This window comes from Schistocerca gregaria, chromosome 7, assembly GCF_023897955.1.
Source record: "Schistocerca gregaria isolate iqSchGreg1 chromosome 7, iqSchGreg1.2, whole genome shotgun sequence".
NCBI lineage: Eukaryota > Metazoa > Arthropoda > Insecta > Orthoptera > Acrididae > Schistocerca > Schistocerca gregaria.
Window position 1 is genome coordinate 201,968,360 of NC_064926.1, and position 25,713 is coordinate 201,994,072.

Here is a 25,713-nt window from a genome sequence, read left to right on the forward strand (position 1 = left end):
GTTGGTATATGCCATTCCCTTGTTCTGCAATTATCTTGATATCATCATTGTTATGGGAACGAGTAAACATAACCGTTTCAGGAATTTACAATCTCTGTCACTTAGAAGAAAATAAATATATTTAGCGGATACATAAAATAAATAAATACAACTATTGTAATCTTGCACAGAAATCAAGCATTTAATTTAAAAATCCAAGCGTACCATGAGGTGCAACATGTTGAAGACTCACTATCTACATTACATTGTGTTTTGAAGTTCTTGTTGAAACCATATATATATATTCTTATATTCTAGTGAAAGAAGATTTTTTAGGAGTGGGCTAATTGTGGCCAACTACTTCCTGAAACTATTACAATATTTCATATAGTTAACAAGTTGATCTGCATTAGTGAATCACTGAAGATAAATGTGTGTGTGCTAAGAGTGTAAGTGTGTAAAATGGAGCTGTAATGTAGACAATAAGAGTCTAATGCAGCCTTCGACAAGTACTTTTTATAACTTTCGAACACATCACTCGATAGAGCCACCTGAATTCGCAGCTGTAGCGGGAAATGCACTGCTGGAAATATAAATTAGTACATCTATTTAGAGGTTTCCAACTCGCTCAAGATGTATTTCTGAAACAGTTCATATGGCGCACATGAAATGATGACATTTACATACCGACAGCACAAGCAGTTCTGAGGTACCAGGTATCGACCATTGGTGAAACACCCATTTTAGTAAGTGATGTAGCGTCTATGGCCGCGCGGGATTAGCCGAGCGGTCTAGGGCGCTGCAGTCATGGACTGTGCGGCTGGTCCCGGCGGAGGTTAGAGTCCTCCCTCGGGCATGGGTGTGTGTGTTTGTCCTTAGAATAATTTAGGTTAAGTGGTGTGTAAGCTTAGGGACTGGTGTCGTAAACAACGCTGGGCTGCGCGCAGTGGAGAGGGGTGCTGCTATGCGTACCCTTTCAGGGGCCACAGATGGCATATGCCATCATGAGATCAAAGTCGGCTTCGTCTTTTCAGGTGTACCAATTTTTTTCCGGCAGTGTACATGTCTTGTAATTTTATGTTCTGAAACTGTAGAGATATTTATGGATAATCCTTTATTGTGCCACTGCAGTGGAAAACAGCCCACATACAACTGACATAGACGTGCATCTGAATGAAGTGGCGAGCAGTTACCAGCACTGTCAGATCTCCTCCCATTCCGTGGTTCCCTACTGTACTCAATATCGTTTCTCCTTACTTCAGAGAAACGGTTGACAAGATGCAAGTTTTTAAGAAGACAGAGTAGCGCTTTCCATAATCCAACACATATATCTCTGAAATCATACAGCCCGCCTTGGGTCGATCTTCCAGCCGGTGTTCTTTTTTGGTGTCACTTAGATGTGGAAAGGCCAACGACCTTGCCGCAGTGGTAACACCGGTCCCCGTCAGATCACCGAAGTTAAGCGCTGTCGGGCTGGGCTAGCACTTGGATGGGTGACCATTCGGTCTGCCGAGCGCTGTTCGATAGCGGGGTGCACTCAGCCCTTGTGAGGCACACCGAGGAGCTACTTGACTGAGAAGCAGCGGCTCCAGTCTCGGAAACTGTCATACGGCCGGGAGAGCGGTGTGCTGACCACATGGCCCTCCATATCCGCATCCAGTGACGTCTGTGGCCTGAGGATGACACGGCGGCCTGTCGGTACCGTTGGACTTACATGGCGTGTGCGGGAGGAGATGTGGAAAGAATACTGGAATGAGCGTCCACTTCGTATGGTCCACTTTGATCTTTCTGTCGTGAATGGTCGAGACGGAACCGCGTCTGAGCAGGTCAAGCGAGATGCGGCCACATCTTGCAGAAATTGGTTATTGAGAAAGTGCTTTGTGTCACTGTTATGTAAAGGCATAGGCAATAGGACACACTGCGGAGAACTGTCCGCCGCGCGGGATTAGCCGAGCGGTCTCAGGTGCTGCAGTCATGGACTGTGCGGCTGGTCCCGGCGGAGGTTCGAGTCCTACCTCGGGCATGGGTGTGTGTGTTTGTCCTTAGGATAATTTAGGTTAAGTGGCGTGTAAGCTTAGGGACTGATGACCTTAGCAGTTAAGTCCCATAAGATTTCACACACATTTGAACATTTTTTGGAGAAATGTCCACTCAGTGTTTTCAAAGAACATCTCAAAGAGTTGCACGAAGTGACAACAGGTGATGCGATATGCTTGTCAAATTTGTACATTGTGTATGTACACTGGTGAGCCAGACCATTATGACCACCGACCTACTATCGACATAAACCCGTCCAGGCGATAGCAGCGTCGTCTGGAGATAAATTTCTGCTAGGCAGACACATGCATGGTGTATGTAGTATGACTTAGCTTGCTTTTCGTGTGGAATGGGGAAGGCGTGCGCTCTATCTAAGGGTAGCTTGTGATGGTACAGAGGGTAGGCACGAGCTTCTAGGAAACTGCACAACTTGACAGGTGTTCTAGGAGTACTGTAGTGATTGTCTTCAATAAGTGGTGAAACGAAGGTGTAACCACGCCCAGACATCGTGGTGTCGCCCAGATATCGGACGTCGTCAATTGGGCAGACTGGTATAACACGACAGGCAGCGAACTGCAGCGGAACTAAAATCAGACGTTAAGTCTGTGCAGAGTACAAGCGTGTATGAACACACATTGCACTGAACACTCCTAAGGATGGGCCTTCACAGCCGACAGTCCACACATGTGCCAATGTTAACACCATGACATCGGTAACGACAGCTGAGATGGTCATATCAACATCGGCACTGGACGTTGGCGCAGTGGCAGAGCGTTATACTGTCTGATGAATACCGATATCCTTCTTCGTCTTGCCGACGGGAATGCGCGAATCCGTCCTCTTCCAGGGGAACAGCTCCTTCACATCACTACTGCGGGACAGAGACAAGGTGCTAGCGACTACATCATCCTCTGGGGAATATTCATGTGAGCACCTATGGGTCCAATGGAGCTCATGCGATCACCATGACGGCCAAGGAGTATCGTACTCTGGCTGGAGACCACATACACCCCCTCATGACGATAATGTTTCCCGATGGCAACGGCATTTTCCAACAAGGTAATGCACCAGCTCACAAGGCCAGGAGTGTGGTGGAGAGCTCGAGGAACACAGTGGCAAGTTCTGATTGATGTGCTGGACCTCCAACTCGCCAGATCTGAACCCGATCGAACCAATCAGAGATGGGATTGAACGTCGCGTCAGAGCTTATCCAGAATTACAGGAATTCGGTGACGTGTGTGGCAGATGTGGTGCCAGCGCAAGGCGCTATGGCAGCCAAGGAGCACAGTACTCTGACTACAGACAACATACATCCCTTCATGACAATTACGTTTCCCAATGGCAGTGGCATTTCTCAGGAAGATAATGTGCCACATCACAAGGCCACGAGTGTAATGGAGTGGTTAGAGGAACACAGTTGCGAGTTCCGATTAATGTGCTGGCCCGTCAACTCGCCAGATCTGAAGTCTACTCAACACATCTGAGATATGACAATTTGGTGTCCGAATTCATCGCCCCCCTACCTGGAATTTACGAGAATTAGGTGACATGTGTGTGTGTGTGTGTGTGTGTGCAGATGTGGTGCCAACTCCCTCCAGCGACCAACCAAGGTCTCACTGCTTCCATTACATGATGTGACGCCGCTGTTATTCTTGCCAAAGATGGGCATACTGGCTGTTAGGTAAGTAGTAATAATCTTCTGGCTGATTAGTGTATATGTATATATTCTGTAAATCCATATGATAACAATAATAATAACAGTAATAATAATAATATCCCTGTTTCTCTGAGGACAGAATTAATTGGAATTATATTAATACCTTCAACTGCTAACGGGCGTTGACATATATCAACGGGGACAGGTGAAAATGTGTGCCCCGACCGGGACTCGAACTCGGGATCTCCTGCTTACAAGGCAGAGGCTCTATGCATCTTTTTTTTTTTAAATTTTGTTCGTTGTTATTCGTTGCGTTTGGTCTGGGCGAACGTCACACGACCTCCGTTCAAGATGATCGTTGGATCCTTTACTCAGTTTTTTTATTACAGAGGGCTACCGCCTCTCTTACCGAACATGCTGAGCTACCGTGCAGGCAATCCATCTGAGCCACCGAGAGCACAGAGGATAGGCGACCGTGTCCCGGATAGCGCAGTGGATAACGCACCTGCCTACTAAGCAGGAGATTCCGGGTTCGAATCCTGGTCCGGTACACATTTTCACTCTTCTCCGCTGATTCCGCGTAATGCCCCCGATGCAGCTGGCGTAAATAATCCCATTTCTTTCCTTTATTTTGAGCCGGCACGGTAGCTCAGCGTGTACGGTCAGAGAGCTGGTTGGCCTCTGTAATAAAAAACTGAGTGGAAGGATCAACAAAAGAATTTTAACGCATGTCATGTGACATCCAGAATGACCAAACACGACGATCAACGACCAACAACATGAAAAAACAATGGATAGAGTGTCTTCCATGTAACCAGGAGATCCCGAGTTCGAGTCCCACTCGGGGCACACATTTTCACCTGTCCCTGTTGATATACGGTATATCAACGCTCGTTAGTAGCTTGTAATGGTTCTTTATTTACGTGCCCATTACGGCACTCCAACCCCAGTTCTCGATACCAGTAATATCGTACTACTTTTCTGCGAAGTAACAGACATATTTTTGTGGCAATATTCACATTTGGATTTACTAATGTATAGGTACTCCGATGTATCGATATATTACAGTGATATGGTTCTTGTGTGAATTGATTTGTGTGAGACTGTCATAATCTTTGACTTACTTGTAACCGTTTTGGCGCGAATGCGCACAGTAGTCTTTGTTTCACTTTGCAGAAGTTAAGTTGTTATTTCGCTTTGTAAAGAAGAGTCAAGTCACGTGTTTCGTTAAAGTGGAAATTAAATATATGAAAATTAATACAAAACTGTTTTCTTGATTATGTGACAATTCAGAAGAAGTATATGTGAATTTACACAATGGATCGTGAACACCATGTCAAAAATTGTTTCTACCATACCATTGTTCTGATCTGGGATTGTTTAATCATTAAGAATTTCCTGAAAAAAGCATTTGTTAGGTCTTCAAATATTGCTAAAATACAGATCTGGACATTCTAGCAGTCAAAGTGGAATCACCCTAGAATCAACAAGATGAGCCGTAACGACTTCGAGGAAATCTAAGTGGGAATCTATTCAAGATAAGTGCTAAAATTAATGACATTTTAAAGTGACTTCATTATTTCCATTCTGACGATACCATCCACAGTCAATAACTTGTTGTTGCCCGATAAAGCGAACATATCCTGCGTGAGCAACATTATTAATCTGATTTCTAACCTACTTTCCAAGTGGTGGTACAGTTAGAAGCTGAGGGTATTAATATAATTCTAATTTCGTTGTAGACGGCTGCAGGTCATCAATGGTGTCTGTTCCTTCCAACATGTCCGGAAGAACAGACACCATATCCATATAAGTATAAACAGGACAAGGGTTGACCACTCAGGTAGGCCATAAGTTCGCTTTGTTGAGTAACACTTGAAACATTGCCATAATGGAACCCTGTTCATGTGGACTACAGTGAGTGGATCTGGTACAGGATAGTACCATACGTAACAGCGATGCTGAGGAGTGAGACGAGCAGCGACCTCTCTACAGAGAAGAAGCCGGCAGCGGAGAACCGCATGGGCGGCACCTCCTGGGCACCTCGCTGAATCAGCAGGCAGCGGATGTCGTCAGCACGGGAGGCCACGGACCAGCACGACTCTGCGATCAGCACCGTTCGGAACAGCGCGTATGTGAGCCCCAGGACTGGAAAACATGCCGGCATGAGTACTTGCTGTGACCTGCCTGCGACGACGCTGATGAGCAGGTCGACGTTGTGGAGCACGATGCCGAGGTCGGCTGCCACGTCACAGGCGATCGCTGTTCCAAAGTGGGCTTGCAGCGACTGTGCGGCCCGCAGCAGTGCCAGGTACTGGGAACGGGCGCTCCGGCTGTTCGTCGTGGTGTGGGTTCTCCTCAACAAGCGACGAGCGCTCGCACGGCCAACAGCACTGCCTGAAAAAAAAAACGTGTAAGTGTCAGTGACTCAGTTCACGGATAAGTGAATCTGTAGTATGTTGTTGTTGTGGTTTTCAGTCCTGAGACTGGATTGATGCAGCTCTCCATGCTACACTGTCCTGTGCGAGCTTCTTCATTTCCCAGTACCTACTGCAGCCTACATCCTTCTGAATATGCCTAGTGTATTCATCTCTTGGTCTCCCTCTACGATTTTTACCCTCCACACTGCCCCTACAATACTAAATTGGTGATCCCTCGATGACTCAGAACATGTCCTACCAACCGATCCCTTCTTCTACTCAAGTTGTGTCACAAGCACCTGTTCTCCCCAATTCTATTCAATTCCTCCTCATTAGTTATGAGATCTACCCATCTAATCTTCAGCATTCGTCTGTAGCACAACATTTCGAAAGCTTCTTTTCTCTTCTTGTCTAAACTACTTATCGTCCACATTTCACTTCCATAAATGGCTACACTCCATACAAATACTTTCAGAAACAACTTCCTGACATTTAAATTTATACTCGATGTTAACAAATTTTTCTTCTTCAGAAACGCTTTCCTTGCCATTGCCAGTCTACTTTTTATATCCTCTCTACTTCGACCATCGTCAGTTATTTTGCTCCCCAAATAGCAAAAATCCATTACTACTTTAAGTGTCTCATTTCCTAACCTAATTCCCTCAGCATCACCCGACTTAATTCGACTACACTCCATTATCCTCGTTTTGCATTTCTTGATGTTCATCTTATACCCTCCTTTCAAGACACTGTCCATTCCGTTCAGCTGCTCTTCCAAGTCTTTTGCTGTCTCTGACAGAATTACAACCTCATCAGCGAACCTCAACGTTTTTATTTCCTCTCCATGGACTTTAATACCTACTCCAAACTTTTCTTTTGTTTCCTGTACTGCTTGCTCAATATACAAATTGAATAACATCGCGGATAAGCTACAACCCTGTCTCACTCCCTTCCCAACCGCTGCTTCCCTTTCTTGCCCCTCGACTCTTATGACTGCCATCTGGTTTCTGTACAAATTATAAATAGCCTTTCGCTCCCTGTATTTTACCCCTGCCACCTTTAGAATTTGAAAGAGAGTATTCCAGTCAACACTGTCAAAAGCTTTCTCTAAGTCTACAAATGCTAGAAACGTAGGTTTGCCTTTAATCTTTCTTCTAAGATAAGTCGTAGGGTCAGTACTGCCTCACGTGTTCCTTCATTTCTATGGAATCCAAACTGATCTTCCCCCTGGTCAGCTTCTATCAGTTTTTCCGTTTGTCTGTAAAGAATTCGCGTTAGTATTTTGTAGTAAGGAAAATGAAAATGGAGAACAGAATGAGTCAGAATGATTCAATGGAGATTCCACATACTGATCTTTCCCATTTGACGTTTTGGCGAGTCACTGAGGCAGAGACAAATGCATGATGACATATCACCTCCCTTGCTTCACCTCCCCTCTCCTATCGTTCCCTCCCCTTCTCAGCCACTCCTCTTTCTCAGAAATACAGTACCATAGAGTTTCTAGGCCAACACATTTTCTTCATGATATTGGATGTTTAAGGAAAGCCAGCAATTGTGTCATTCATTATTTAAATAATGAAAACTGGGCCAGTCACTTATTTTTTTGATGTTTTCAAGAATTTATTCTCATTTAAAGCACATATTGGTCATTCCATCTCAAATCAACTAACAGTCTAAACCTTGATTTTTCAGATTTGGATGAATTTTTTTCTCCGGTAATGAATCCACTAACACTAGTTTAAATTTGAAATTTCAAATTTTTCTGACCTTTGGTTTTTAAGTTTCAATTGTTTAAATATCAAAAAACCTCTGTTTTTGATCAATTGATGATTGTTTCTAATGCTGTAGCTCAAAAACTAAACCTAGGGAGCTCAAACATGCACCATTGTTTTCCTCTAAAAATTCAGTTCAATTTGATATGTAATGTGACTATCGTACCTAAATATGAAAATTTTAAACTATTCCAAAAAACATATTTTGAACTTTCAAAAAATGTACCTTCAGAGTTTCTTTATAAAAATTATATGTGTTGTCCAGTCTAACTGACTACATGCATGCAAAATTTCAAGATGGGATCTCAATAAGTTCTTATATAAAGTAATATTTTACGACTACAACACACACTAGTGAGGTGTAAAGCAGACTATTTCTAGGCTATGAATACTAAGATAGGCCTATGTAATTCTAACAAACTTAAATTATTATATCAGCCTTTTATGCAACATTACCCTCTAATTGTTGGTTAATTCATTAAATGATATTTTAATCTGAGAATAAAATACACTCATGGAAATTGAAATAAGAACACCGTGAATTCATTGTCCCAGGAAGGGGAAACTTAATTGACACATTCCTGGGGTCAGATACATCACATGATCACACTGACAGAACCACAGGCACATAGACACAGGCAACAGAGCATGCACAATGTCGGCACTAGTACAGTGTATATCCACCTTTCGCAGCAATGCAGGCTGCTATTCTCCCATGGAGACGATCGTACAGATGCTGGATGTAGTCCTGTGGAACGGCTTGCCATGCCATTTCCACCTGGCGCCTCAGTTGGACCAGCGTTCGTGCTGGACGTGCAGACCGCGTGAGACGACGCTTCATCCAGTCCCGAACATGCTCAATGGGGGACAGATCCGAAGATCTTGCTGGCCAGGGTAGTTGACTTACACCTTCTAGTGCACGTTGGGTGGCACGGGATACATGCGGACGTGCATTGTCCTGTTGGAACAGCAAGTTCCCTTGCCGGTCTAGGAATGGTAGAACGATGGGTTCGATGACGGTTTGGATGTACTGTGCACTATTCAGTGTCCCCTCGACGATCACCAGAGGTGTACGGCCAGTGTAGGAGATCGCTCCCCACACCATGATGCCGGGTGTTGGCCCTGTGTGCCTCGGTCGTATGCAATCCTGATTGTGGCGCTCACCTGCACGGCGCCAAACACGCATACGACCATCATTGGCACCAAGGCAGAAGCGACTCTCATCGCTGAAGACGACACGTCTCCATTCGTCCCTCCATTCACGCGTGTCGCGACATCACTGGAGGCGGGCTGCACGATGTTGGGGCGTGAGCGGAAAACGGCCTAACGGTGTGCGGGACCGTAGCCCAGCTTCATGGAGACGGTTGCGAATGGTCCTCGCCGATACCCCAGGAGCAACAGTGTTTCTAATTTGCTGGGAAGTGGCGGTGCGGTCCCCTACGGCACTGCGTAGGATCCTACGGTCTTGGCGTGCATCCGTGCGTCGCTGCGGTCTGGTCCCAGGTCGAGGGGCACGTGCACCTTCCGCCGACCACTGGCGACAACATCGATGTACTGTGGAGACCTCACGCCCCACGTGTTGAGCAATTCGGCGGTACGTCCACCTGGCCTCCCGCATGCCCACTACACACCCTCGCTCAAAGTCCGTCAACTGCACATACGGTTCACGTCCATGCTGTCGCGGCATGGTACCAGTGTTAAAGACTGCGATGGAGCTCCGTATGCCACGGCAAACTGGCTGACACTGACGGCGGCGGTGCACAAATGCTGCGCAGCTAGCGCCATTCGACGGCCAACACCGCGGTTCCTGGTGTGTCCTCTGTGCCGTGCGTGTGATCGTTGCTTGTACAGCCCTCTCGCAGTGTCCGGAGCAAGTATGGTGGGTCTGACACACTGGTGTCAATGTGTTCTTTTTTCCATTTCCAGGAGTGTATATAAAAAATAAAAACTTAAGAATCTTACGATTTTATATGACATTCACTTTTATTAGAAAAAAAACGAGAGATTTTCATATAGCGTCAAGGCTCCAGTTATTGCCACTACCCCACTTATGGCCATCTTGATGTAACGGGTGCAATTTTAAGCTCCTTTGGAGTACGAGCCAGTCCTACCATAGATTATAACAAGCAATATGAAAAGTGCTATGCAATTGTCTATAGAACATTTCTTTGTTTGGTCTCGTTTGAAGTCATCATTTAATGAAAAGATCTGTCTTGCAGAAGTTGAGTTATGTATTTGTTTCTTTTAACAACACACAATCCGTTTTTTTGTATTTCACATGTTGTACAAAGCATCAGAAGAAACTTAATTGATTCAGAGGTAAGATTAAGTATTATATTTTCATTTCCTACAAATTAAACATGATAAAACATAAAGACATGTCATTAATATGGCCGTAAGTAGGGCCTCGACCCTACATTAAAATGTGTATGAAATAATCATAGCAAAAAAACTTATGAGTGCTCTATATTGTACTGTGTTTTAGTGTTAAGTTGTCCAAGTGATCTAGTATAGAGCAGTGTAGTCTTAGTGTACACCATGGCATGTATGTGGTAATATGTCAAACATCATGAAATACAATTACTTACTATATTTATTTTTTCTAAAATGTTCCAAACAATGGAAATATAGTTATTTAAGTTGTATATATATATATATATATATATATATATATATATATATACTTTTTGATAGTAGAATTTGTTACCTTACAGACATGGCATCTCAGAAGAATTTGGAGATTATTGCTGCTAAATACTGTAATCCTTTTAAAGTAGAACAACATAAGAAAGTCTGTGTACAATCACAAAGAAATGTAACAGACTGGATGCGCTTTGTAGACTTAGGAAACATTAGTGGCATGAAAATATGTGATGTATGTAGAAAAAAGGTTAGTGACAAACACAAGCCGGCCGTGGTGGCCGAGCGGTTATAGGCGTGGAGTCCAGAACCGCGCGACTGATACGGTTGGAGGTTTGAATCCTGCCTCGGGCATGGATGTGTGCGCTGTCCTTAGGTTAGTTAGGTTTAAGTAGTTCTAAGTTCTAGGGGACTGATGACCACGGCTGTTAAGTCCCATAGAGCTCAGAGCCATTTGAATTTTTCACAAAGACAAAACAGAAGAAGTTTTACCTTGCAGTAGCGAAAATGTAAACTATTCTTTTATTGATCCTCAATCTTCCATAGACTATTTGCACAAGTCACTGGAACCCATTGGTGAGTCGCCACTAAAGAAGAAAAAGTTTGCTGTGCCTACCCGTACAAAGAAAAACACTTGATAAAATAAATTCTAGCTTAGAAAAGAAATTACTATCAGAATCGAGCCCTGAAGAAGTTATTACTGAACATACCGAAGATGAATCGGAGATTATTCAACAGTTAAAAGAAAAGTTTGCTCAAACAACAAAAAGAATTGAAAACATGATGATTTTGTCTATCTTACCTATGAGTTGAATCTGTCAGAAAATAGAAGAAGAATTTGGAGTGACAAATTACATGGCTTGTGCAGTAAAACTGTTAGTAACAGAAAAAGGAATTTTGTCAAATCCTAATCCTAAACCTTGAAGAACTCTAAATGAGAATATTGTTGACTGTGTAAAAGACTTCTACAATTCTGACGACATTAGTAGAATGATGCCAGGGAAAAAAGATTGTGTGACCATAAAAAGAACCAGGTTTAAAAGAGGCTAGTGTTGGCAAATTTGCAAGAAATATACCAACTACTTAAGGAAAAGATCACTGCAAAGAAAATTGGGTTTTCCAAGTTTTGCGAATTAAGACCAAGGAACTGTATCCAGGCTGGAAGAAGTGGCACACATACTGTTTGAGAGTGTACCTTACACCAAAAGCTAATGATGAATGGTGCTAAGACGCAAAATTTTGTTTTGGGTGGAGATAAAACTGCTTTGAAATCTTATCATACCTGCCTAGTCAAGATGATGTGCAATCCACCGTCGCAACCATGTTTTATGGATATTTATAAAGAATGTCCTGGTGTTTCTAGACTTAAAGATCTATTGAATGCAAAGTTCACTGACGATATGATTGATGAAGTTACCTACAAAACGTGGGTAACTGTAGATAGGTGTTTGATGGAAACTGTAGTAAAAAGTACTGATGACTTTATGGATGAGTTTTTGGACACTATAATCAAGATAAAAACTCATTCATTTATAGCTAGTCAGCAGAAAGAAAACTACAGCGAAATCAAGGGCAATTTAACTTAAGGCGATGTAGTAGTCAACTGTGATTTTGCAGAAAATTGTTCTTTCGTAGTACAACATGAAATAGAATCATTCCACTGGACTACGACGCAAACTACACTGCATCCTTTCATCACATATTATAAATGGGAGGGAAAACTAAAACATCTGCAGTATGTCTTCATATCATATTGCCTGAAACATAATACAGTCGCTTTCTATGTATTCCAGATACAAATGCTAGAAATCATAACCCAACCTTGCCTTTTGTTCTTAAAAAGATTACTTACTATTCTGATGGCAGCGCTGCACAATATAAAAATAAGAAAAACTTCCTTAATTTGTGTTTCCATAAAACTGATTTGAAGTTGAGGCAGAGTTGAGGCATAGCGGACGTTCTTTGCAACATCCCATGGCAAAAGTACATGTGATGGCCTTCGCAGAACGTTTAAGCAGCTAGCTGCTAAAGCCAACTTACAAAAGCCATATGACTAACATATCTTAACACCCAAATCACTTTGTGTGTTTGCCACGGAAAACACAAAAAACATTGATTTTAAGTACTGCACAACAGAGGACTATGAATTGACCAAAGAATACTTACTTCCTCGGTTTTGTGAATCAGAAGCGATTGTGGGAACACAAAAGTTTCACTCATATAAACCCTGCACAAAGAGTCAAATTACTGTCAAGCTTTATCATTTTAGTCTGGATGAGTCTCTTGAATATGTGACAACACTGAACCAAATAACACTGTCACACATGGAAAATACTGCTGCTGGTTTTGTGATAGTTGCATATGATGACTCTTGGTGGCTAGGACGCATTGATAAAAAAATACAATGACATGTACCAAATAAATTTTTTACACCCAAATGGTCCAGACCAGTCTTTTTACCATCCACAACGAAAAATACATGAGATGGCCAAGGAACTAATCTTTTACAAACAGCTGGCCAGGGTGGCCGTGAGGTTCTAGGCACTACAGTCTGGAATCACATGACGAATATGGTCGCAGGTTCGAATCCTGCCTCGAGCATGGATGTGTCATGTCGTTAGGTTAGTTACGTTTAAGTAGTTCTAAGTTCTAGGGGACTGATGGCCTCATAATTTAATTCCCATAGTGCTCAGAGCCATTTGAACCATTTTACAAACAGCGAATCGAACAATAGCTATGGGAAGAACGTACAATGCTAAAGAAATGAAGTTGTCTTATCTTGCTTTGGAAAAATATCTTAAAATATCATCAAAAAAACACGTTTAAATTATGTTACACCTGCCCTCACTAAACACTAATTTGTATAAATACCATGTGTATTAACTTTGTAAATACTAATTAGTGCTAGAAATACAGTTCTATCCTTGCAAATATCAACATGTTAATGTTTTTCCCAAGTGAAATTACTTATATGCCGATTTCTGATATAAGGAACTTGTTGTAAATGATTACAAATAGCACTGGAAAACCAAGAAAAGATAATCTCTGCCATTTACAACTAAGGATGAAGGTGAGTGGCTTTATTCAAAATTTGAACTTGTAGCACGTATATTACCAATTAAAATGTGTTCACTTCCTTCTGATGCATAGTTAAAAGAATCATGAACATTAAATTGAAACAACTATATATCATTTAATGAATTAACAAATAAAAAGAGGGTAATGTTGCATAAAAAGTTTAACATAATAATTTAAGTTTGTTAGAATTACATAGGCCTACCTTAGTATTCATAACCTAGAAATAGCCTGCTTTTCACCTCACTAGTGTGTATTGTGGTAGTAAAATATTATTTTATACAAGACCCCATTGAGATCCCATCTTGAAATTTTGCATGCATGTAGTCAGTTAGACTGGACAACACATATAATTTTTATAAAAAAATCCAAGAGTAAATATTTTGGAAATTTCAAAAAATGTGTTTTTGGAATAGTTCAAATTTTCAGCTTTAGGTAACATAGTCATGTTACATATCAAAGTGAAGGGAATTTTTAGAGGAAAACAATGGTGCATGTTTGAGCTTTCTAGGTTGTATAGTTTTTTAGCTGCAGGATTTTAAAGCAATCATTGATTGATCAAAAGCAGGTTTATTTGATTTTTAAACCCTTGAAACTCAAAAACCAAGGGTCAGAAAAATTTGAAATTTCAAATTTAAACTAGTGTTAGTGGGTACATTACCTGAAAAAAATTCATCCAAATCTGAGAGGTCATGGTTCAAATCATGTAGTTCAAGTGGTTGATTTGACATGGAATGACCCATATGTAAGTCTGTTTAAATGAATATGTTTGGAGACGTCTGCATATGTGGTTTTCTGCTTCTCTTGTGCCTCTTTTAAGTTAAAAAGTTGGTCTGTGTGGCCATCATCCACAGCAAACATATAAATATTTCGCCTTCTCCTGTTCTAAGGCATCATCAGTGGGATCTATAACGATACAGTTTTGTTAGTTATAGATTATCAAACAGTTCACTTCGCTATTTTTTGTAAAAAAGGTTATTACTCACAATCTGCTGATGTGCGTTTCCTCACATCTGGTCTGGAGGTCGCACTACTACTTTTATCACTGCCATATAACCACATCTTTGTGTTATCGCCTTCCACACACTGTTCACCATGTCTCTCACTCTTTTTTGTGGTGGAGCAATGTACATGTTCCTAGAAAAGAAAACATAGCAATGAGCTCGTTCTACCAAATAATCAAACTCCTCTTCGAAGCGTGAGAGACGTTTTCTTTACCTTGAGAAAGAAATGTGCCTCCTGCAGGTCACACACAATCGTGATCAAATGAGAGAAATGACGGGAGTCTAGTCGCAAAATATACAGGGAGATTCACGAAGATATGTAAATATTTTAATATGTTATTGTACAAGAAAATTTAAAAAAAATCTCACATAAACATGTTGTTGTTGTGGTCTTCAGTCCTGAGACTGGTTTGATGGAGCTCTCAATGCTACTCTATCCTGTGCAAGCTTCTTCATCTCCCAGTACCTACTGCACCCTACATCCTTCTGAATCTGCTTACTGTATTCATCTCTTGGTCTCCCTCTACGATTTTTACCCTCCACGCTGCCCTCCAATACTAAATTGGTGATTCCTCGATGTCTCAGAACATGTCCTACCAACAGATTCCTTCTTCTAGTCAACTTGTGCCACAAGCTCCTCTTCTCCCCAATTCTATTCAGTACCACGTTTGTCCACGTTTCACTTCCATGCATGACTATGCTCCATACAAATACTTTCAGAAACGACTTCCTGACTTCTAAATCTATACTGGATGTTAACAAATTTTTCTTCTTCAGAAACGCTTTCCTTGCCATTTCCAGTCTACATTTTATATCCTCTCTACTTCGACCATCTCAGTTTTTTGCTCCCCAAATAGCAAAACTCCTTTACTACTTTAAGCGTCGCGTTTCCTAATCTAATACCCTCAGCATCACCTGATTTAATTCGGCTACATTCCATTATAATCGTTTTGCTTTTATTGATGTTCATCTTATATCCTCCTTTCAAGACACTGTCCATTCCGTTCAACTGCTCTTCCAAGTCCTTTGCCGTCTCTGACAGAATTACAATGTCATCGGCGAACCTCAAAGGTTTTATTTCTTCTCCATGGATTTTAATACCTACTCTGAACTTTTCTTTTGCTTCCTTTATTGCTTGCTCAATATACAGATTGAATAACATCGGGGAGAGACTACAACCCCGTCTTGCTCCCTTCCCAACCTCTGCTTCCCTTTAATATCCCTCGACTCTTATAACTGCCATCTGGTTTCTGTACAAATTCTAAATAGCCTTTCGCTCCCTGTATTTTACCCCTGCCACCTTTAGAATTTGAAAGAGAGTATTTCATTCAACATTGTCAAAAGCTTTCTCCAAGTCAACAAATGATAGAAACGTAGGTTTGCCTTTCCTTAATCTTTCTTCTAAGATAACTCGTAGAGTCAGTATTGCCTTACGTGTTCCGATATTTCTACGGAATCCAAACTGATCTTCCCCGAGGTCGGCTTCTACCAGTTTTTCCATTCGTCTGTAAAAAATTCGCGTTAGTATTTTGCAGCTGTGACTTATTAAACTGATATTCGGTAATTTTCACATCTGTCAACACCTGCTTTCTTTGGGATCGGAATTATTATATTCTTCTTGAAGTCTGAGGGTATTTCGCCTGTCTCATACATCTTGCTCACCAGCCGGTAGAGTTTTGTCAGGGCTGGCTCTCCCAAGGCCACTGCATAAGTAATTTCAGTGTGAATTTGCATAAGTGGATTGCAGGTGTCAGGCGCGGGCCTGTTGATAATAGCTTTGTGCAATGTGAAGTAGGAAAGCATGTCGGGGAGCTGGAGGTAACCCTTGCCGCAAGCCGCCATCGAAACCAGCGCACTGGCGCTAACCTAATGTGTGTCATTACGTGAATTGAAGAGGCGCATTCGCAAAATAAAAGCACACTGTTGAGTATAAATAGTCAGTCAGTCGGTATGGTATTCTGCCTTACGGCAGGTCTCATCATGAGTTAAGCCTCTTCCACTTTTGTCTGTCCATAGCCATTCTTTTCATTTCTGAATATTTGTCTCCTTTGATACTGTTTAGCATTTGATATCTTCCTTTACTTCTTCCACTTTTTCCCTCCACCATTCCTCCTATTCCTTCCTTCAATAAATAGTCCCTCCTCAAGCAATGCCCAATCCATTTCCGTTTTCTCTTTCTGGTGACTTTGGGCATGTTTGTTTCTTTTCCAACTCTTCTTAATACTTCTTCATTGGGTACTGGGTCTTCCCATTTCACTTTCTCCATTCTTCTCCATACCCACATCTCTAATGCCTCCAGTCTTCTTTCACCTTCCTTCCTCAATGTCCAGGTCTCTGCACGATACAGTGCAAGCAGTCAAGTAATACCGTGAATGTGGATAGTTACAGAGCCACGAATGTGAATCCGAGGAAAGTGATGTTAGCGAATTTAGGTGTACTGGGTGAGGATTAGTGTATGAAGGGTGCCCATAGTGAAAACTATGAACCGACAATAGAACTGCAGTATGTAACAAAACTGCGCATTTAAAAAGAGTGGAGGAGGATCGGATGGAAGCATTGTTATCGGAATTTGAGGACTTTTTTTTGCAAGAACCTTTGCCAGTAACAATGGTAGTTCAGCCCACAATAACAAAGGGTGACAAACATCAGATTACCAAAGAGCCCATTTTACATCAATGTATCTGCAGCCAATAGTGAAAGACTTTATTAACTAATAGCTACCTGACAGTATAATAAAACATAGTAATAGCGCTTGCGGAGGCAGGATCGTGGTTGTGCCAAAAGTTCTGTGAATAGGACAAGGAAATATGCACTATGTGATAAAAAGTATCCGGAAACCTGGCTGAAAATGACTTACAAGTTCGTGGCGCCTTCCATCGGTAATGCTGGAATTCTATATGGTGTTGTCCACAGACATACGTTCTTCAAGCCAAATGCGAAGAATTGTGGCCCGGTGACATGATGTCGTTGTCTTGGAATATGAAGTCCATGATTGGCTGAAATGGTGTTCAAGTAGCCGGACATAACCATTTCCAGTCAATAATCGGTTCATTTGGACCAGAGGACCCTGTCCATTACATGCAAACACAACTCACATCCTTATGGAGTCACCACCAATTTGCAGGGTTCCTTGTTCACAGCTTGTCAGTGGCTTCGTAGGGTCTATGCCATACTCGAAACTTACCATTAGCTGTTAGCAACTGAAATCGGGAAACAACTGCACGGGCCACGGTTTTTTGTCGTCTGGTTTCTAACCGATACGGTCACAAGCCTAGGAGAGGCGCTGCAGGCGATGTCGAACTGCTAGCATAGGCACTCGCATCGGTACGCTGCTGCCACAGCCCATTAACATCAAATTTCGCCGCATGGCCTAATGGATTGTTCGTCGTACGTTCCACATTGATTTCTGTGCTTATGTCACACAGTGTGTTTATTTATTAGCAATGACAACTATAGGCTAACGCCGCTGCTCTCAGTTGCGAGGTAAGGGCCGTCAGCCACATGATTGACCGTAGTGAGAGTAACTCTTGAAATTTGGTATTCTCAGTGCACTCTTGACACAGCAGATCTCGGAATATTGAATTTTCTAACTATTTCTGAAAAAAAGTCCCATGTGTCTAGAACCGACTACTGTTCTGCGTTCAAATTCTGTTAATTCCCTTTGTGCCACCATAATCAACTCGGATGCCTTTCCAATGAACCACCTGACTACAAGTGACAGCTGCGCCAATGCATTGTTCTTTTATACCGTGTTCTCAATACTACTGCCATTTGTATTCATGCGTATTCCTACCCCACGACTTTTGTCAGCTCACTGTATCAACGTAACATCAAACAGTCACACACGCTGCCACTCAGAACACGTCCAGTCGTACGGTCTGGTTTGGTTTTCCTATTCTAGAACTGAGAACAGCTTTGTGAGATGGAATGACAAGTTTTATGTCGCAATATTGCTCACAAAATTACACTCTCTGTTCCACAGTTTTCAAATCAACAACATAAAACCGGCGCAATGGATAACGCATCTTGCCAACATCAAAAAGTGAAATAATTTCATACACAACAGTGTTAAATATTAACTCTCTGAAAGAACGTTAATCCTAAGCACAATAATATGAATGTTTAATTGGTAGTTTCTTTGCAAAATTGCTCCTACACATTTGTTATGATGTTAGTCAGTACTACGATAACCGTCTGATTCCAGTTCAACGTTTGGTACTGTTTAGCATTACAATCAAACCTACGATGGATGGTTAGCCAAGTGACAAATTTGAGCGCAAGATTAAGAGAGGCCGTTCGAGTTTACAGTGGACGCGAGCTGGTGAACCAACAACGTTTACACCTCAGCACGCGGTATTTGCCTGAAGCTGTGTGGTGCAGCCGACTGCAAGCCCTCTCTCTCCCACTGAAATTCCTACAAAACTAATTTGGCCTTTGCTGAAGTTTCCAGCAGAAACTTTCCCTATGTTTCTCGTTATGCGAGAAAACATGTACTCAGCCCTATTCTTATTATGTGGCGATATACACGCGCATGGTTGGAGCAGTGTGCATATTATAGTGCCGCCTCAGTTCTCGCAAGAGCAATTAACTAATTTGGCTGGTTCGTTTCTCCACAGTTGGAGCTAAACGTTGCTACAGCTAATTTCTAGCTGAAGTGCAGCCGCTGTGAACGCAGTGTCCGCACAAATTTCTTCTCTGCGTCATACGGAGCATTAAGCACTTGACGCCAAGTCAGAGAAGAGTCCCTCCAAAAATTTCTCTCTTGTCCTACTCATGGCAAAACTGCCCCCTCCACTTGGGTTCCCTTTACATGTGATGGCTTTCTTCGCCCAATAGGAGGGTTCCTCTTATTTTGCAGAAACTCACTCTAGCAATCGCAATATCCCTTCTATCAAACTGCATCGAAACTTCAGTATTTTTCTCCTTACTAGTGTGTTTCTGCCAATCGGACGTTTTGTGCCCATTCTATATGCCTAAAGTACATTGATCTTCCCATGTGTTGCACTCACTGGACGAAAATGCGTCACTGGCTTTTGTTCGTATCCTGTTGGCATTCTGAAATGCAGTATTCTAAAGCTTTTTCTCTGCCCTTGTGCAGATGTCCCGCTACATGTGGCCCTCCAGCTCGAATCACCTGGCCCGGGGTCGCTGTTCTCCTTCCTGACACCCCTTTAAGTGGTTTCCGGTGTAGCTCCTGCAGCGTACTTTCATTACACTGTTTTGCGGCTGGCTCTTCAAAACTAAAAATGGCTTGGTTCAAATGGCTCTCAGCACTACGGGACTTAACTTCTGTGGTCATCAGTCCCCTAGAACTTAGTACTAATTAAACCTAACTAACCTAAGGACATCACACACATCCATGCCCGAGGCAGGATTCAAACCAGCGACCATAGTGGTCTGACGGTTCCAGACTGTAATGTCTATAACCGCTTGGCCACTCCGGCCGGCTCAAAACTAAAAGCGACTTGGCTCGCATTCCCTGTTCTACCGTCCACTCAAAGACATGCATTGTATAGGAACGGTGCGTTTATTACTGTCGATTGGCTGTCATCCCTTTTTTGCATCACATACTGATAGATAAATGTTATCATAACCGCCAATTTGCGTTAGGTGTCATCTTCACCTTCTCATTGCGATGTGTAAAGGTCTCATGTAAGGTGCGAATCTAATCATTTATTCTGCCACCTTACAAAGTGATGTTATAGAACAAGGAGGAACTTAGAGATAATGTAAGGGGCGATAGAGAAGCTTCTGTTTAAAGGCCAAACTAGCCACTTACCTACTTATCGGTGCTTATATACCCGCATCGTAATCGTGCTGGGTTGCATACATGTTGCAGCAATGCCCTCATATGGAAACGTTTTCATCGCCGCGAGTATCAGTGCGTTACAGTAAGCCAGGAAGCAAGCTTTGAAGGTAAGGAAGCCATGTTATTTTTTACAATATCTGTACAGAATATTTTATCATTGTAACGACGTAAGATAAATAAATATTGATGCTTCATTCTACATCCTACCTTCATGTAACAGAAGCGAAACTGAAAATGGTGTTCCATTCGACTGCTTCACTATCTGTTTCTTCAGTATGTCGAGGCTGTGCTCCAAATCGCCGAGTAGGGCCACAAACTGGAAGAGCCAGCTTGCTGAGGATAAAACATTGAAGAATCCAGTAATGATGCACGGTTCATGTGAAGTCAGGCCGATGTACCAAGAGGTTATGAAACCTGCAGTGAACAAACAGAGGATCGAAGCGAACAATGTCACCGATGCTATTTCATATTTAGTGCCACAGATTCTGGAGTTGCCTCTGTTTTGGTTTCTGAAGTAGCCCAAAATGGAGCAAGCGTCGGCCAGTTCAGCGTAACCTCTGAAGACTATTTTCCACAACAATGCTACGGAAGTTAAACCGATTGCGAATACACACAGGTAGAAAATAAACATTGTGAGGAGTGGAAGAGCTCCAAGGCACACTGGAGACATGGAAATATACACGCTATGGCAGATAATAAGTACCATCCAGACGAAAGCTACAGCACGCATTCTGATGGTGTCAGGGCGATATTCTCTGTAAAAAGGCAGGAAGCCAAAAGCACGCCAGACCAACATCTTGAGTGGATGGTGCCACTGAAGCATCCTCGGTACTTTACCACTGCCGCTAGAATGCATGTCTTCTGGTAGTTGACACGTTGTCGCCTTAATGTTGGAGAGAAGCCCTACTGTGAACAAATAATGGATTGTCTCCACCATCGACCTAAAGGACTGCGTGTATTGTATGTTTTTTTTCACTTACATTAAGTGAACCACTTTCACAAAATGATGAACCAATACATTCGCGTTTGCTATTACTTATTTTATAGCTTTTCCGTAACACAAGTGAATAATTCTGAACGATAGCAGAGACCATTTGTACTTGTCTCTGGTAGTCTTTAGGAGAGATAAGTAAGAGTCACTTACACTGAGTACAGTGAAAATGTGCACCAAACACGTAAGTATGGCACTAGAAAGGTTTAATTCATAATCATCGAAACATTTTCTGAAAGCATTCATGTATGCAAGTAACAGCTTATCGAAAGACGATAAAAATTTGAGTACTGTAGACATTTAACACATTATAAACGTTTTTGTATTTTTTGTTGTTACTGTCATTGTGGACTTCAGTTGAAAGACTGCATGTATGCAGCTCTCCACGACAGTCTGTGCAAAAATGTTAATTCCTACATAACTCTGTAACCTACATCCATCTGAATCTGCTCACTGTAGGCAAGCCATGATTTCCCTCTACAAGCCCAGTCACAGCGCCCTTCCCCCTACAACACACACTTCTCTCCACATCGCTTGATGCCTATCAACCGATCCTCTATTTAATAAAATGGTGTCAGAATATTTGTTTCTCCAAAATTCGGTTCAGTACCTCTGCATCATTTACGCGATCTACCCATCTAATCTTCAGTATTCTTCTGTAGCACCAGGTTTCAAAATCCTCTATTTTCTTCTTGTCTGAACTAGTTACACGAGCGAACAGTGAAAATGTAACTGAGGTGTAATGAATGTTTGTTAACCATATCAGTCAGGCTGATAACGAAAAAAACAACGAGAAACTCGAATTAGCTCTCGTTTCCAAATTAAAGGGGGTGCACTCAATTATATTTCGTTAGGATTAATTGTCATCTTATACAGGAGCCAGAATCCCGCTGAGGGTAGACAAAGTGATGAAGTCTCAGGCAACAACTGCTGTGTGCATTTTGTCGCTGTTTTTAACCCGGGATCGTGGCACAAGGAGAAAGGGGAGGAGAAAGGGAGGAGTACATATCTCATTTAACCCTTTCGTGAGCCGTGGGAAACATGCTTCCCACTAACATGACCTCGCTCCTAGTCCCGTGGGATTCACAGTTCCCACCTCTGTATGGTGCTACCACCTAGTGAACAGTATAGGGTACCACTTCCAATCGGAAGTTCCCGCCGCTTTTGCTGTACCTTCGCGCAGAGGCATTGTATAGCTGAGTGTTGCTCCGTAGAGTAGCCTTTCAGTGCTGTTTGCGTGACATTTTGTGATTTTTTCCTCAAAGCTATAGTATAAGGTAAATACTTTTGATTTACCCAAATTTATGAAGTAAAACGTAAAATTGGAACGAGGAGAATTCCAGTTAGAAAGAAACGGAGTCATAAATGCAGTAAAATGCTTGTTTAACCGTCCAGTCACTTTCCTATCCTCAATTCATGACCCACGAGAAACAGTCACAGTGAAAAGGAAAAACAAGGATGGTACTAGTACAGAGATTTTTTGTCCTGAAGTTGTCGCAGACTACAACAAAATAATGGGTGGTGTCGATAAATTTGATCAATTACGAGGAAGGTATGCTATTGGGAGACGTTCTGTAAAATGGTGGCACAGAATATTGTATTTCCTGGTGGACGTTGCTGCAGTGAACAGTTTCATCCAGTGGAAAATAAGTGAAAGAAAAAGTGAACAGCATGATCAGCTCACATACAGGATCCATCTAGCCAGACAATTGATCGCTGGCTTCTCATCCCAAAAAAGGCGTGGACTAAAACCTGTCTTTCTGGCAAAAAGGGGTAAAGTACCCGAAGATTTTCGTCACGTGGCTGTAGGGAAGCATGAACCCATTTTAGGAGAAAACTACTGGAGGTGCCGTCATTGTAGTACCAAAGCTGCGAAGAAGAGCACTCGCTGTGTTTGTACATATTGTCAGATACCACTTTGCATATACCCATGTTTCAGAAAATTTCATGGCAAGTAATTGTGAACAATCACTGTAACAAGAGAAGTAAATTTATTAAATAAATATGACATATATTGAAAAAGTTGTTTTTGTCATTTAACTCCAAGAAAGGGCAGTGGGAAGAATACTTTCCACCTTGTTGTGTGACCTCACTTTCACAGTTGGAGCAAATTAGATATTCTGTATGATAAATACACCTATCTGTTAACTACTATCTGCTCTCCATTCGTTAAAGTAAACTGCTCATTAATTTTTCCCACGAAATGGTTAAGAGCTGTTTCAGTCTATCACAATCTGTGTTCTGTTCGTGTACTGGAAAAACGTGTTCATGAATTGTAATTAGTATGTGTGATCATTGAAATTCCTGCGATTCAACATGCCTAACAAATGCGCAAACAGTGCTGACAATTTTTGCTACATTTGCGGACAGGATAAACTGAAATGCAAAGGAGGTCAATAACGCCATATATAAGGAAGGAATACAGACTGAACTTTGGCTGTGAAGTCGAGGACCAGGGCAAGCTCTGGGCTCCTCTGTGTGTTGCTTATCTTGTGGCTCGAGTCTTCATTCGTGATCGAATCGTAAGAGATCGTCCATGGGCTTTGCTGCAACCATGACCTGGCAAGAACCATCAAACGATGTGTGTGGTTATTACTTTTGTATGGCTACTCCATTAACACATGGTACCTCCAAGAAAAAAAAGTCTTCCTTGAGGTATCCAAAATTACCGTCGGGTAAGCCACCAGTGCAGCATGGAGTCGGACTGCCTGTTCCTGTCCCATCTGTTTGTGATAGTGAAGGGGGCGGTAGTGAAACAAGTGGTGCCCCTCAACTCCAAAACTCAATCCTTCGAAAGGACCTGATTTTTGTGTGTAACGGTGAGGGTAGAGAGATTCACAAAATAGCACACTGTGAAGTTAATGACCTAGTGAGAGATCTGGAATTGCCAAAAGGTGAAGCTGCATGTTTGGTGTCAAGACTACAACAGTGGAACCGTCTTGATGAGATGGTAAATGTGACTGCGTTCCGTAACTGCCATGTGCCTTCAATTTTTCCATAGAGCAAAGAACTTGGTATTTTGTAGAGAGGTACAGGGACAAAAGACAGCTGTGGCCATTGACTGTAAAAATAATCAATGGTGGTTGTTCAACTCCTGCTTAGAAGGCAACGTGTTACGATCGATTCCTGTTGTTCCTATTTGGCATGGACCTTTGATGAAAGAAACATATGAAACGTGAAGCAGTAGTTATTGCGATTGAACTATGACAAGTTTAAATGGCAGATTTTCGGGGATCTGAAAGTGATACGCATATTACTGGGGTTGCTACGCGGCTACACCAAGTTCTGTTGCTTCCTTTGTCTCTGGGATAGCAGCGCCAAAGCACTTCATTATAAAAAGAAAGACTGGCCTAAACGTCAATCACTTGAACCAGGGCCTCACACTGTTAATCATGAAGCACTTGTCAAATCCAAGATCATAATTCTCCGTGCTCTTTATGTAAAATGTGACCTAATAAAAATTTCGTGAAGGCAATAGACAAAAATAACTGGGGAAGCATTTGTCTACTCATGCGAGAAATTTCAACATCTTAGTGAGAGGAAAATAAAAGAGGGGATTTTCGTGGGTCTCCAGATACGTAAACTGTTCAAAGACGAGCATTTCAAAAGTTAGCTTGGGATGTCTCTGTTCAAGCGTTCACAAACTTTTTAGGAAACAAGAGGGCAAAAAACTATAAGGATCTTGTGGAAAGTCTTCTGCACTGCTGTAACTCACTGAATTCACAGATGTCTTGGGATAGCAATATACATACACATATACAAATGACAGTAGTATCGAACACAAAAAAGATATAAAAGGGCAGAGAAATGGTGGAGCTAGACGCATGGGATATTTTGTTTTGGAAATTCTTAGAGAATATTCCGGCAGCCATAGAGTGATTACCAAATTTCAGGCATTACCTTTCACCAAGGACAACGCAGTAACCGACGACCTTTACTTAATGACCTAGAGCAGTGGCTTTTTGTAGATTTGTCAGTGCTAACATACAAGCAATACCGCGCGAAGCAACATCAGAAATCAGTATGGGACACACAATGAAAGCATCAGTTAGGGCAATGCGGCGAAATTTGGCGTTAATGGGCCATGGCAGCAGAGAAGCGACGTGAGTGCCTTTGCTTACTAGAGATGGGCAGTCCGCTCCTGAATTGATTCAAAGAGGCCGATCTTTTTAAACAGTGGATGACAGATGTTTCGGAAAAAATTAATGGTAGCTCGTCTGATTTCAAAATGGGTCTCTGGTGGCTGTAATTAGCAGGATGAAAAGTCTACAGTAGGCTGCCGCAATGGTGGACCACCCTACATCCTTAAGAAGACGTTTCACAATCTAC

General features: G+C 42.1%; 1 non-coding gene across 1 annotated transcript; it reads left to right on the top strand.

Moving 5' to 3' along the window:
* Window positions 1-4,150: 4,150 nt before the first annotated feature.
* On the top strand, window positions 4,151-4,225 carry Trnas-acu (transfer RNA serine (anticodon ACU)). The gene has a single exon. It is a non-coding gene; the product is annotated as a tRNA-Ser (tRNA).
* The last annotated feature ends 21,488 nt before the right edge of the window (window positions 4,226-25,713 follow it).